The 12,166-nt window shown below is 48.8% G+C and overlaps 1 protein-coding gene across 20 annotated transcripts in view; it reads right to left on the bottom strand.

Annotated features, from left to right (window-relative positions):
• Positions 1-12,166, bottom strand: part of NFASC (neurofascin) — a 191,917-nt gene that overhangs the window by 139,098 nt on the left and 40,653 nt on the right. For 6 of the 20 annotated variants that reach the window (XM_060178683.1, XM_060178673.1, XM_060178676.1 and 3 more), the window contains exon 1: positions 4,077-4,295. The exons of 4 other annotated variants lie outside the window; for them this stretch is intronic. The gene's annotated coding sequence lies outside the window, so the exon portion shown is untranslated. Of the gene's footprint in view, positions 1-4,076; positions 4,299-12,166 lie in introns of those variants that run through there. 10 more of the 20 variants (XM_060178667.1, XM_060178678.1, XM_060178672.1 and 7 more) reach the window with 5 other exon arrangements.

Raw genomic sequence — 12,166 nt, 5'->3', positions numbered from 1 at the left:
CATTCACCTCAGCAGGTTCTTGAAGTGACAGAAAGAGGACAAACCTCAAAAGCACAAGACCGTGACAGGTGGCAGCCAGAAAGCCTGATGCCACCCCTCTCTCAGACCCTGCTCAGTCCAGAACAAAAATGGAAAGTGACCCCACCTTTCTCAAAAGTGACTGTGGATGTGGGCAGATTCTGCTAAAGGGCTCTCCCATTAGTTTCTTATGCCAGAAGGAGACTGTGCTGTGATCACGAGGAAACAGAAGTGGGGGGTCTTCCGCATGTTCTAAATGTCAGCGGATGTTTGCGGTAGGCACACAAAGTGTCTGGCTGCCTGAGAGGAATTAACTGTAAGATATTAGATGGGGAGACAGCAGAAGTAGGAAGGGAGGGGAGAAGGGTTGGGGTAGAGGAGGTGAAGGATCTGGGGCAGGACACTTGGGACAAGGAGTTGGGGTGCTGGAGAGTGGGAGGGCCCTAGGGAGCCTCTGGTAGGGCAGAAGAAAGCCACATGTGGATCCCCAGGTCCAGGGACAGTGAGTTATGAAGAGACCCCTGGCGTCAGAGCTGACTCTCCCAGGAGAAAACCTGAGATGGGACCAAAGGCAGCCCAGGGAGCAGAAGACCTGACTTTGAATGTGGACGAGCAGTGGCTCCTACAGCTCCAGGAAGTGGCAGCAGGAAGTAGCCAGGGGACTGCTGTGGCACTACTCTGAGCCTAGAGGAGCAGCTATAGATAGAGAGAGAGCTACCAGCATTGGCAGGACCCCACCTCCACGTAGGCCTGTGGATAGATGGGAGAGGGAGATGCGAGCTCAGCCCCAGATAGAGGGCCCTGTCCCCTCTTCCTCCTAAGTGGTGCCAAGGGCAAGTTCAGGAGGCAGGTGCCATGGTCACAGTCACACAGTCAGCTGGGGCACAGCAGGAACTGGAAGCCAGGCAGTCTGGCTCCACGTCCACGTGTCTGACCACTGGTGGACACTCCTCTGGGTGTGACTGCACTCACAGGTCCAGGCAGTAAGTCAAGGGAGGCGAGACTGTATCCACCCACAGCCGACATTCTCCTTGGAGCTGCCCCTGTGTACGGGGCAAGACCAGAATGAGTGAGGGGGAAACAGGGTGCCACCTAGTTTTGCAGAGCCCCTAGCAGCTGGTTCTAAGTATGCATGAACACAAATCTGTGAGTCCTGAGGGGAGCTGGAGGAGGGTGGCATAGCTAGTCTCCTTTCCGGGTGAACGGGATGCATCTGAGTGGAAGAAGAAATGACAAGTCCATTAAGCCCCCAGCTGCTCTGGAGCACTGAGAAGTTCCTTCATCTCTGGCCTGGGGATCCTCTGGCCTGCTGGACTTCCCCACACTCCAAACCCCAGCTGCTGCTGGCCAGATCACTTGGGTTCCTGACACACAGCTTAGCATTCCTCATAGACTGGGGGCTACCCAGAACCCAGCTGCTCAAGTCCCAAGCAAGAACAGACCCTAAGAGGCCACTGAGGGCTGGGCAGTGGCACATCCAGTTGAGTTCACGTTACCATGTTCAAGGACCCGGGTTCAAGTCCCTGGTCCCCATCTGCCGGGGGGGGGGGGAGGGGCTTCACAAGTGGTGAAGCAGGTCTACAGGTGTTTCTCTTTGTCTCTCCCTATCTCTTCCACCCCTCTCATTTTTTTATTTGTTCTAAGAAAAAAAGGGAAAATGGCCACTAGGAGTGGTGGAGTCATAGTGTCAGCACTGAGCCCCAACAATAACCCTGGTGGCAATAAAAGTAAAGAAGAGATAATAAATAAAATAGATGCTACTGCAGGTGAACAAACCTGCCACCCTCAAGTTTGTCCTTTTTGGTGAAAGATGTCCTAGGAGAGGTTCTGAAGGAGGAGGGGCATTCTGTGAAGGGTACAAACATGTACACAGGGACAATGCCAGCAGGGCATCCTCCTCACTCTCACACCTCAGCTCCTTAGCTCTGTCCCCTGAAGGAGGCACAGCTTCATTCTGGGTAGCCATCACACCCTCCCTGGTCACTGCTCAGATCTGACTCTCCCTTCCTGTTGCTGTGTCCTCTGATGTGGCTGAAGTCCTGGCAGTGTCTAAGCCACACGCTGAGTTGCTCGGTCTCACTGGCTTCTCCACATATATAAGAAGTTACATGTCACTATTAATTTTCACTGGGAGTTTTGTTAAACTTGTCTAATGCTTGTTATTTGGCAGTCTAGAAGAACCCTGAGGGATATGAGATGGTTTCCTTTGATCCCCAACATCAGGAAGCCCCCTCCTGACATTCTGTATACTTTTCAGAGATCACTAGAGAAGGACATTGCACATAACCCTCCCTCCCACAGTTGGGAAGTCTTCTTTGTATTGGATCTCAGTTCTTGAACACACACAGGGGCCTTCTACTGCCAGAGAACAGGATCTGGGGCCAGGGAGTGGTGATGACACTTGTCTTGATCATCCACAATGTGGCACTAGTCAACTTGATTCACTTCTCTGTGACTCAGTTTCCTTAACTTTAAAAGGTGAGTAGCAGAGGTTGTTGAAAGGTTTACACAAGACAACAAGGTAGAGTGCTCAGAGCAGGTCTACCCTTGACACACATCAGCATTAGGGTTGTTGATGACATTCCCATCATGTGGGAGGCCTTGGAGCCTCCCCCTTCCACAGGTCCAGCAGCATCCCAGCCCTGGAGAAGGCACTGCCCACTGCATCCCTCAGCCTGCTGACTCTAGGAGGAAGGCCCTTATCTCAGTCCCTACTCCTGCCATGGACCTCCCATGGGGCTGCTTAACAGCCATCCAACATGGCCAACAGGAGCCCCCCAAAGCCTGGTGGGGATGTGGGGTCATCCTGTAGTCTAGATTGGGCTGGCTGCTCCCCTGCCCTGATCACCTCCAGCTGTTTCACCAGCATCAGGCTCCCTGCAAGGGGCAGAGCAGCCAGCCTGCACACAAACCATAGCAGTGGTGCCCCCAGGAGCACGCAGAAGCTGCTAAAAATAGCCACTGTGGCTTCAGACCACAGAAGATGAGAAGTCACGAGCCACGTGTCTGCGGGAACAGTCTCCTCTTTCTCGCCTCACTATACAGAGGCTGAAGCTGGGCCCACAACACTGGGAGCTTAAGTTTAAAGAAGCCACAGTATTTGCTTTGTGCTGGGGGGTGAAGAGTAGGGTGGGAGGGACAGCCTGCATGCCTCCAATCCCTGACACTCTCCTTCTGGTCTGGGCCAAGCCTGCAATGGCCCTCCAATAATCACCACTTATTCTGCTCTAGATGCAGCCTCAGGCCTTCCTGGGCTAAGCAAAGTCACAGAATCTTCAGTCTAAACATGTATTTGAAGCTACCTGGCCCAAACCTACCCACCAGGAAGGTAGGTGAAGTAGCCTGTTCCTGCCACCAGGGCACTTTCTCCCCTCCCCACTTACAATCAAACCAGCACATGTCTGAGATGAAAGGTTTCCTAGTCCAGAAGCTCTGGGCCAGGGTCATGTTCACAGGTGGAAATGGGCTCCTGCCAGAGTTTGGGGAGCCATCCAGGCCTGCTCTGGTTCAGCATGAAGTGATGAGGAACCCAGGCTCCCCTGCTCTCCCTCCCTGGAAGCCAGCAGAGCAAAACAGCCCTTCCCAGTCAGCAGCTTCTGTGGGTCCAGCCTACAATCCAGACACCATGGTTTGGGGTTGGGGGGCAAAGGATTAAAGGACAAGGCTCAACAGAAAATAGACTAGCACAGGAGAGTGATGAATCCCAACATTAGGACAGGCTAGCCCCCACCCCTGAAATCACCCTTTTTCTATAACTGAAACTTCTCACTCCTCACACCACAGCTCCCCTTCCTGCCCTCCTCTCTAGGGCCTTGGAGAGTCTTGTCCCTGCCTCTTCCTCTTACAGTCCAGCTGTTCAAGAGATGAGACCATCCCAGCCTGCCTGCTTCTTGCCTCAGCTCCAAGCCAGTCTACCCTTCTGCAGGAAGCATCTTGCAGACCTTGCATACAAACACAGTCCCAGCACCGTCAGGAAACCACACAGAATCCCCTCAATGACCCTCAGGAAACCACACAGAATCCCCTCAGTGACCTTCAGGCCATGGCCCAGGACTGACCTGGAGGAACAAGTAGGTGAGGAGGCTGGATGGTGGGGCAGAGCTCATGGCCCACCTCTCTCCTGGCAGAGCTGAGGTCGGGTTCTCCAGGGTGTCTTCAGTCTTTCCCCATGGGGGTAGACAAGGATGGAAGCTAGGCGTCTGTCTACACAGAGGGCAAGGGGAGGTCTGAGCAAAATCCCAGAGACCTTCCCCTGGTGCCTGGGCTGTGGGTCTCAGCGAAAGGGAGCAGCCCTGCCTAGTGAGGAATCAAAATGATTCCGGGCTTCCCTGCTCCTTGCCAGCTCCCACTTGCCACCTCCCCAGCCCTCTGGAGCATAAACAGTGCTTTATGATCTCAGGCCCACCGCGTCCCCCAAGGGGAGCGTGAATGGAGCGCCACACAATACACTTGTGTATTAATAACACCCAGCCCCCCCGCCCTGCTCACCGCCGGGTCCCCCTCATGCATAATGGAGGGGTTGTGCAGCCCATGACACAAGCCAGGCTGTGCTACTCAGGCTCCAAGGGGATAGATGGAGAGAGGTACCAGGCCAGGCCAGGCTCCCCAGGGCGGGGGTGGGATAGAGAATGGACCCCCGGCTCAGATCTGGAAATGGAATGATCTGTGGGGGAGCACAGTGCGTGTGGTGGTACTGGGCCTTCCCCACAAGCCAGGCCACAGAATGCATTGGGTCACGCACCATTTACTCAACATCCCCCTGCCTGTCACAGGCCATGTATACACACACACACAGACACGCACACACACACACTCTCAGCAACCTCATCTTTGCCCCTGCTCCCCTCTGACCTTGGGCATCAAAGCAAACTTCTTTCTCTCCCACTTGACAGGCCTCACACAATGGGGTGAACCCATGATGGGGCTCAGTCCTCCAATGCATCAATCAGACTGTCACATGTGCTGCCAGGAATGGGGTTGGGGACCTTGCACATTTACCCATGGAGCCACCTCCCTGACCACTGGGTCACAGCAAGGCTTCTCCAGGCTGAAGTATCTTCTGTGGCCCTCATTAACTATCTATCCATATCACTGTCCTCTCCCCCATGACCTCCACACTTCCAGGACTCAGGCTCCCCCTCAGTAGGTAAGACCCAGTCTGCTGTCCTGCTGGTGAAAGTGAACGGGGGAAACACCCTTCTGGAAGGGTGCTTGGAAATGCACGTCAAAGCCACGTAAAAGTTGATGCCCACTGTTCTATAAATTCCATTTCCAGGAACATCTCAAGTAAGCAACCAGATGATTAGAAGTGTAAGTTATACAAGTGTTTACTAAAATACTGTTTATAATGGTGAAAGACAAAAGCCAGTGATAACAACCATCCTGCCACTAGAGGGAAAGACAAACAAACATTTCCCTGGCTTGCTGTGCAGCAAAGTGTGGAAAGCAAGGTTCAGGAGCTACTTTCAAAATTTGGTTCTTAACTTTAACGATGATTCTTTAGTCACAACCAGGCCACCCTATCACCTGGGGCCCTATTCAGGGAGCCCTAGGGTTCCCACACAGACATGATGGGCCTAGACCTCAAGCAGAACCCTCCCTTCACTTTCTCTGGTCACCTCCATCAGGAACAACACAATGGACCCCTTTGTGGGAACCTATAGGACCTTTCCCTCAATGTGGTTCAACAATGGCAGAGAATGTTCCATTCTCTGAAGGGAGAATGGGCAACATATTCTATCTACTACCTACAAAAGATGGGTCCTAAAATTAGTGCAGCCTGGAATGTTCCTAGCCATGACCACAGAATGAGAGCTCAGACCTACAGGGATGCAGAGCTTACATAGGCTCCTGTGATGAATATAGGCCCCAGGTCAAATTGAAGGGGTTTACAGTTAACAGTATTTATATACTTTTCCCAAATTTGGGAGCTACTCTCTTCCCTGATCCAGTTTTCTAATCCTTTTTCCAACTACGACACCATCTCCCCAGATAACAACCTGGGTCAGGCGAAGACAAAAACTAGTAAAGTCATGGGCCCTCTGGAATATACCTAAAATAGACCTACTAGCTTTTTCCAAAATGGAGACCCCAATCTTCATCTGCAGTGTTTTTGCCTTTAGGTTCATGATTAGTCAACAATTTATTCTGCATTATATCTTAACTCTTTTTCAGCCACCAGGTTCCAGATGATACCATGATGCCAACCTGACTTCCCTGGGCAGAGAACCCCACCATGTGTCTTGGAGCCCTCCCTCCCCAGATCCCTGCCCTACTAGGGAAAGAGAGAGAGGCTGGGAGTATGGATCGACCTGTCAATGCTCAAGTTCAACAGGGAAGCAGTTATGGAAGCCAGACCTTCCACCTTCTGCACCCCACAATGATCCTGGGTCCACACTCCCAGAGGGATAAGAATGGGGAAGCTATTAAGGAAGGGGATGGGATATGGAGCTCTGGGGGTGGGCAATGTGTGGGAATGTACCCCTCTTACCCTATGGTCTTGTCAATGTTTTCATTTTATAAGTTAAAAAAATGAATCAAAAATTTTGGTTCTTTGTTGTATTGATTGTGCTTCTTAATGCAAGTTTACTTAACTTCACTGTGCCTGACTACCCCTACCAGTAAAATTTCAAGCTACAAAAACCTCAAAGAATGACAGTGCCGGATACATATAATAAAGGCTAAAAAGTTAAAAAAAAAAAAAAAAGGCTTAGATTCCTGGTGCTATCACAAGCAATGACATATTATATAGTAGTTGAAGTGATGAAGTTTTATGGAGGAATATTTTAAATACAAAGATTGCTAAATTGAAAACCAGATTATACATCAGGTAAGAGAAGTTACTGTGTCCTAGTAAATTTATGAGCATATTAGATTTTCTCAATTTTCTGCAAAGAACATAACTAATTTCTGCTACTAGGGGAAAGAAACAATGTATTCAAGGCCCCTAGCACAGATCACAAGGCAGGGGACCCATCCTGAGCTGTGTCCTTGGCCTTCATGTCATCACCTGGAATGGGTCAATGGCCCAGTCCCCCTGCCCTGTGCTCCCTGCAGCCACCTGCCCCTCCCTGATCTTTCCTCAGGCTGCTACTGAGGCTTCATGGCGTTGAATGAACATGGGGCCAGTGGCGTCTTTAACAGTGTGGGGAGAATAGCTGAGAAAGGAACATGCAGGAGTAGTTCTAAGTTTTGGGAATGGAATAGTGGGGTGCATCTCACATGGGGAGTATAAAGTGGCCCCTTGACTCATCGACAGGTGAGAGGACTGACGGAGAGAAGAGACTTAACTCACACTGAAGAGGAATAAAAGGAAAACCAGACAAGCATTCAGATTGGGGGTGGGAAGCAGAACCCCATGTCCATCCTATCATCTATTGCTTTGGAGTTCCCGTGGCTTTTGTCCTTGGAGATAGCTCTGTGGACCAGTCCCTAGAGCACGTACAGAGCAACCCCCTTTCTGAGCCAGGGAGCAGGCTCTAGAGGGAAGTGGGGAGAAGGGAGTGGGGAGGGACACAGGGAGAGCTATCAGGGCTAAATGTGGGTCACATTCACAAAGGACAGTCCTCACCAAGACTGAATGGCTGTAACAGCTGGTGTGCCTGGGGGAGAGCTTGAGACCCCAGCCCAGGATCACTCTCCTGCCCTCTCCCATAAACAGCTCTGCTCTCCTCTTCACACTAGGACAAGTCAGCTACAGAATGAGGAGAGGGGCTACTGACCTTGCCCAAGGGTGGGCAGAGAACTGCCCACAGGGACTGAGTGGTCAGGGCAGGGAGCCTGTGGCCTGAAGTATGTTTGCTGAGTGACTGTTAACCACTGAGGCCAAGGACCCAGTCTACTCTCTGGGAGCACACTCCTCACTTCCAGAATGGAAGGTTGGGCACCCTCTCACACCTAGACACTCTCTGCCATGAAATACTATCTGTAGGTTCACATAGAAGCTGGGTGACTTCTGTTGGAGCAGTGTTGAGTAGGGGTGCCTCTGAGTCCCACCCTCACCAGGCTGGAAGCAGCCCCTGAGAAGAAAGTTACTCAGTAAAGATCCGGGAGGAGGGTGTAAGGAACCTGGGAGCTGCACCCACCGAGCCCTGGTCACTTCTCCAGTGGTGTCAGTGCTGTGAGGGGCTGTCTGTGGCTGTGCCTGTGTACATGTGCATATGTCCGTGTAAAACCATGTATGTGAATGTATGTGCCTGGGTTTCAGTCCCTCCCTGTGTGGCCCTGTGAGTGTGAGCACATTGATCAGGTGTGTGTGTGTGTGTGTGTGTGTGTGTGTGTGTGTGTATGTGTAAATGTCTGTGTGCACGCATGTCCACCCACCTGGCAAGATGAAGGAATGCACATGTGTGTCCCCAAATACCTGTTTATCTTGTACCTGTGACCACTATATGTTACTAGTGTGGCTCAAAGTGTGTTACCATTTTCCTCAGTGAGTCTACAGGTGTTCCAGTACACACTATGGGCCTTGTTAGTTTTCTTTTCTTTTTTTTTTTTTACTAAAATACTTTATTTTAATGAGACAGAGAGACAGTACAAAGAAAGATACCAGAGCACTGCTCAGCTCTGGCTTATGGTGGTGCAGGGATGGAACCTGGAACCTCAGAACCAGGCATGAAAGTCTTTTATATAACCATTATGCTATCTGCTCAGCTCCCCCTTCTTAATTTTCTAAGTGTGGGTGTGTACACGTATCCAGTGTTCTGATGCAAGGCTGTGTGTTTTGATGTGTGCTTCTCTTGGTCTCAATGCTTCTATGTGTGTTTGTGAGTATGTACTCTATCTTTAAAAATATCTATTTAAGGGGGCCGGGTGGTAGCACAGCAGGTTAAGCACACATGGCGCAAAGTGCAAGGACCAGAGGCATGAGGATCCTGGTTCAAGCCCCTGGCTCTCCACCTACAGGGGGGTCACTTCACGGGCAGTGAAACAGGTCTGCAGGTATCTTTCTCTCACCCTCTCTGTCATCCCCTCCTTTCTCAGTTTCTCTCTGTCCTATCCAATAATGACAGTAATAATAATAACAACAACATTAAGAGTAACAACAAGGGAAATCTCTCTAAGGTTGGGCACAGCTCCAGAGCCACCCCTACACCAACACACACACACACCCTAGAATTCATTGGACTGACTGCCACAGCTAGGATGGAATCTGATTACCCACCTCCCTTTAGCATCCTTTAGCATCCTCACACTCCCAACCCCAAGGTCCTCTCAGGCAGATTGACCTTTTGCGCCTGAAGATGCAAGTTTTTCTGTCTATCCACCAGCCCTACTTCCAGGCTCCATAATAAGCAAAGCCTTCACTGGTGCTGCAGGACAGTGAGCAAGTCCTACTATCCAGAGTATGATACCAGGAGAAAGGTCATCTGAACAGGGATGTGGCTCTGAACTTACCCCAGAAGAATACAACAGCATCTACCTCATAATTTGAGAATAATTAGCCAGAAAGGCAAAAAGGCTACCAAAGAACTGACAATTGCAAATGTCAATAAAGATGTAGTTCCTCTAGCATTCTTACACTACTGACAGAAGAACAAACAGGCAAAATAATTTAAGAGAACTTGTGAGAGTGTGCACTGATGCTGAACACTCATATCCTATGGACTAGCAGTTCTATTTATGGGTAGTCACCTGATAGAAACAGTGCTTATAGCCATGCAGAGACATGCTCAAGAATGAAAATACTCAAATGCACATGGAATTGCAAGAGGCACTGAATATCCAAAGCCATCTTGAAAGAGTTAAAAACAGTCACAAATGCTGCCAAAATACCCTTTTCTTTATTTCAAAGCTTCCTATAAAGGCACAGTAGCCACAGGATCCAGGAAATGAATCAGCAAGTGAAGCTCATATTTCACCATGCAAAGGTCCTGGGCTCTCTCCCAGTGCCACATGGCAGTACCATGGATAGCACTAAGGGATCTTCACAGATGGTGGCATGGTGCTTTTATGGCTCCTCTGTTTCTCTCAAAATATGGAATAAAAATTAAGCCATGGAGGTTAATCAGTGGTATCATGGGCTCTGAGTTCACAAACAGAAGCCACACTTAAAAAACAAAACATACCCTCACATACTTCCTATTAGACTTCCCTCAGTCACTCCAAAGCTAACCTTATCAAATTAAGGACTACAAAAGATAAATAAGGGCAAGAGACTAGCATACTTTAACAATGACCCTTTAGTCACTTTCAGGCCACCCCATCAGCTAGGGCCCTAGTCGGGGAGTCCTGAGATTCCTAAATAGTCATGATGGGCCTAGACTTCCCTCTCTCCATTGTTACTAGTCATCTCTATCAGGAACAACACGATAGACCCCTTTTTGGGCCCCCATAGGGCCTTGCCCTCAACTTGGATCAACAACAGCAGAGATAGTTCCATCCTCTGAAGGGAGGCCAGACAACATAATCTATGTTCCACCTGAGGAAAATGGGTCCTGAAATTGGGGCAGGTTGGAATATTCCTACTCATAACTACAGAATGTGAGCTCAGATCTATAGGGATGCAGAGATCACATGGGCTTCTAGGCTGACTGTGGGCCCCAGATCAGAACTAATCGATGGGGTTTACAATCAACAATATTTATACACCTTTCCCATATTTGAGGGTTAGTCTCTTCCATAATCCAGCTTTCTGGTCCTTTTTCCAGCCATGACATCATCTCCCTAGACAATAACTTGGATCCACCTGCATATCAGATGTCAGGCTCAGAGAAAAAAACCAAAAACTAGTATAGTCATGGGCCCTATAGAATATAACTAAAATAGCCCTACTAACTATCTACAAAATGGAGACACCTCCTCTGGAAGAAAAAATTATCTCTAGGTTATTAAAGAGCTTAAAGATGAAATAGCTGAGCTAAGAGCACAACTAGCTGAACAAGCTAATACAGTATCAGAACAGGGTAAGAAAATAGGTAAACTCCAGACAACAGTAGAGGGGGGAGAGATTAGAATCAATGAGGCTGAAGACAGAATTAGCAAGATCGAGGATGAATTAGAAACAACTAAAAAAGAAGTAAGACATCTCAAAAAGAGATTATGAGATGCTGAAAACAACAACAGAGACCTATGGGATGACTTTAAAAGAAACAATATATGTATTGCTGGCTTACCAGAGCAAGAAAGAGAGGGAGGGGGAAGAAAGCATTCTTCAGGACATAATAGCTGAGAACTTCTCTAGTTTAGACAACATCAAAGACATAAAGGTTCAAGAAGCCCAGAGGGTACCAAACAGAATTAACCCTGACTTAAAGACACTAAGACACATCATATTTAGAATGGAAAGGAATAAGGATAAAGAAAGGATCCTGAAGGCTGAAAGAGAAAAACAAAGAGGAAAACCCATAAAATTAGTAGCAGACTTTTTCACACCAACACTACAGGCCAGAAAAGACTGGCAAGATATCTACTGAGTGTTCAATGAGAAAGGCTTTCAAATAAGACTACTATATCCTGCTAGACTGTCATTCAGACTAGATGGAGGCATAAAAACCTTCACAGACAAGCAACAGTTGAAGGAATCATCTATCACCAAGCCTGCCCTGAAAGAAGTTCTGAAAGGTCTCCTATAAAACAGTTAGACCACTTACCAAATAATATTGTATCCACCGATCCCAACTTAATCAATATGAGTACCATCTCAGCATGCTTCACTTCAGACTGTATCCAGAGACTTCAGGTGTGGAATGACAACCCTTCAGCTACATTACTTGTTTGAGACCTTTCCTTTCATAGTTTTCTCTAATTCCATTCCAGGCAGTTCACTTCCTAACAAAGTCCCAAAACCTAGATATAGACTAGGTCCCGTGAGATAGAGCATATGTTCACACGTATCCATAAACTAGGGCAAACTATATACCTGAAAGCAAAAGTACACAATAGTCTGCAGTGAGAACCCCCCAGCATTTCATCTGCACTATTCAAGCCTTTAGGTCCATGATTGTTCAACAATTTGTTTGGCTTTGTATGTTAACTCTCTTTTCAGCCACCAGGTGCCAGATGCCAGCGTGATGCTGACCAGACTTCCCTGGAGAGACTACCCCACCAATGTGTCCTGGAGCTCTGCTTCCCCAGAGTTCCAACCTACTAGGGAAAGTGAGAGGCAGGCTCAGAGTATGGATCAACCAGTCAACACCCATGTTCAGCA

This window comes from Erinaceus europaeus, chromosome 19 (genome assembly GCF_950295315.1).
Source record: "Erinaceus europaeus chromosome 19, mEriEur2.1, whole genome shotgun sequence".
In the NCBI taxonomy this organism is placed as follows: domain Eukaryota; kingdom Metazoa; phylum Chordata; class Mammalia; order Eulipotyphla; family Erinaceidae; genus Erinaceus; species Erinaceus europaeus.
This window is presented reverse-complemented; position numbering and strand designations above follow the sequence as displayed.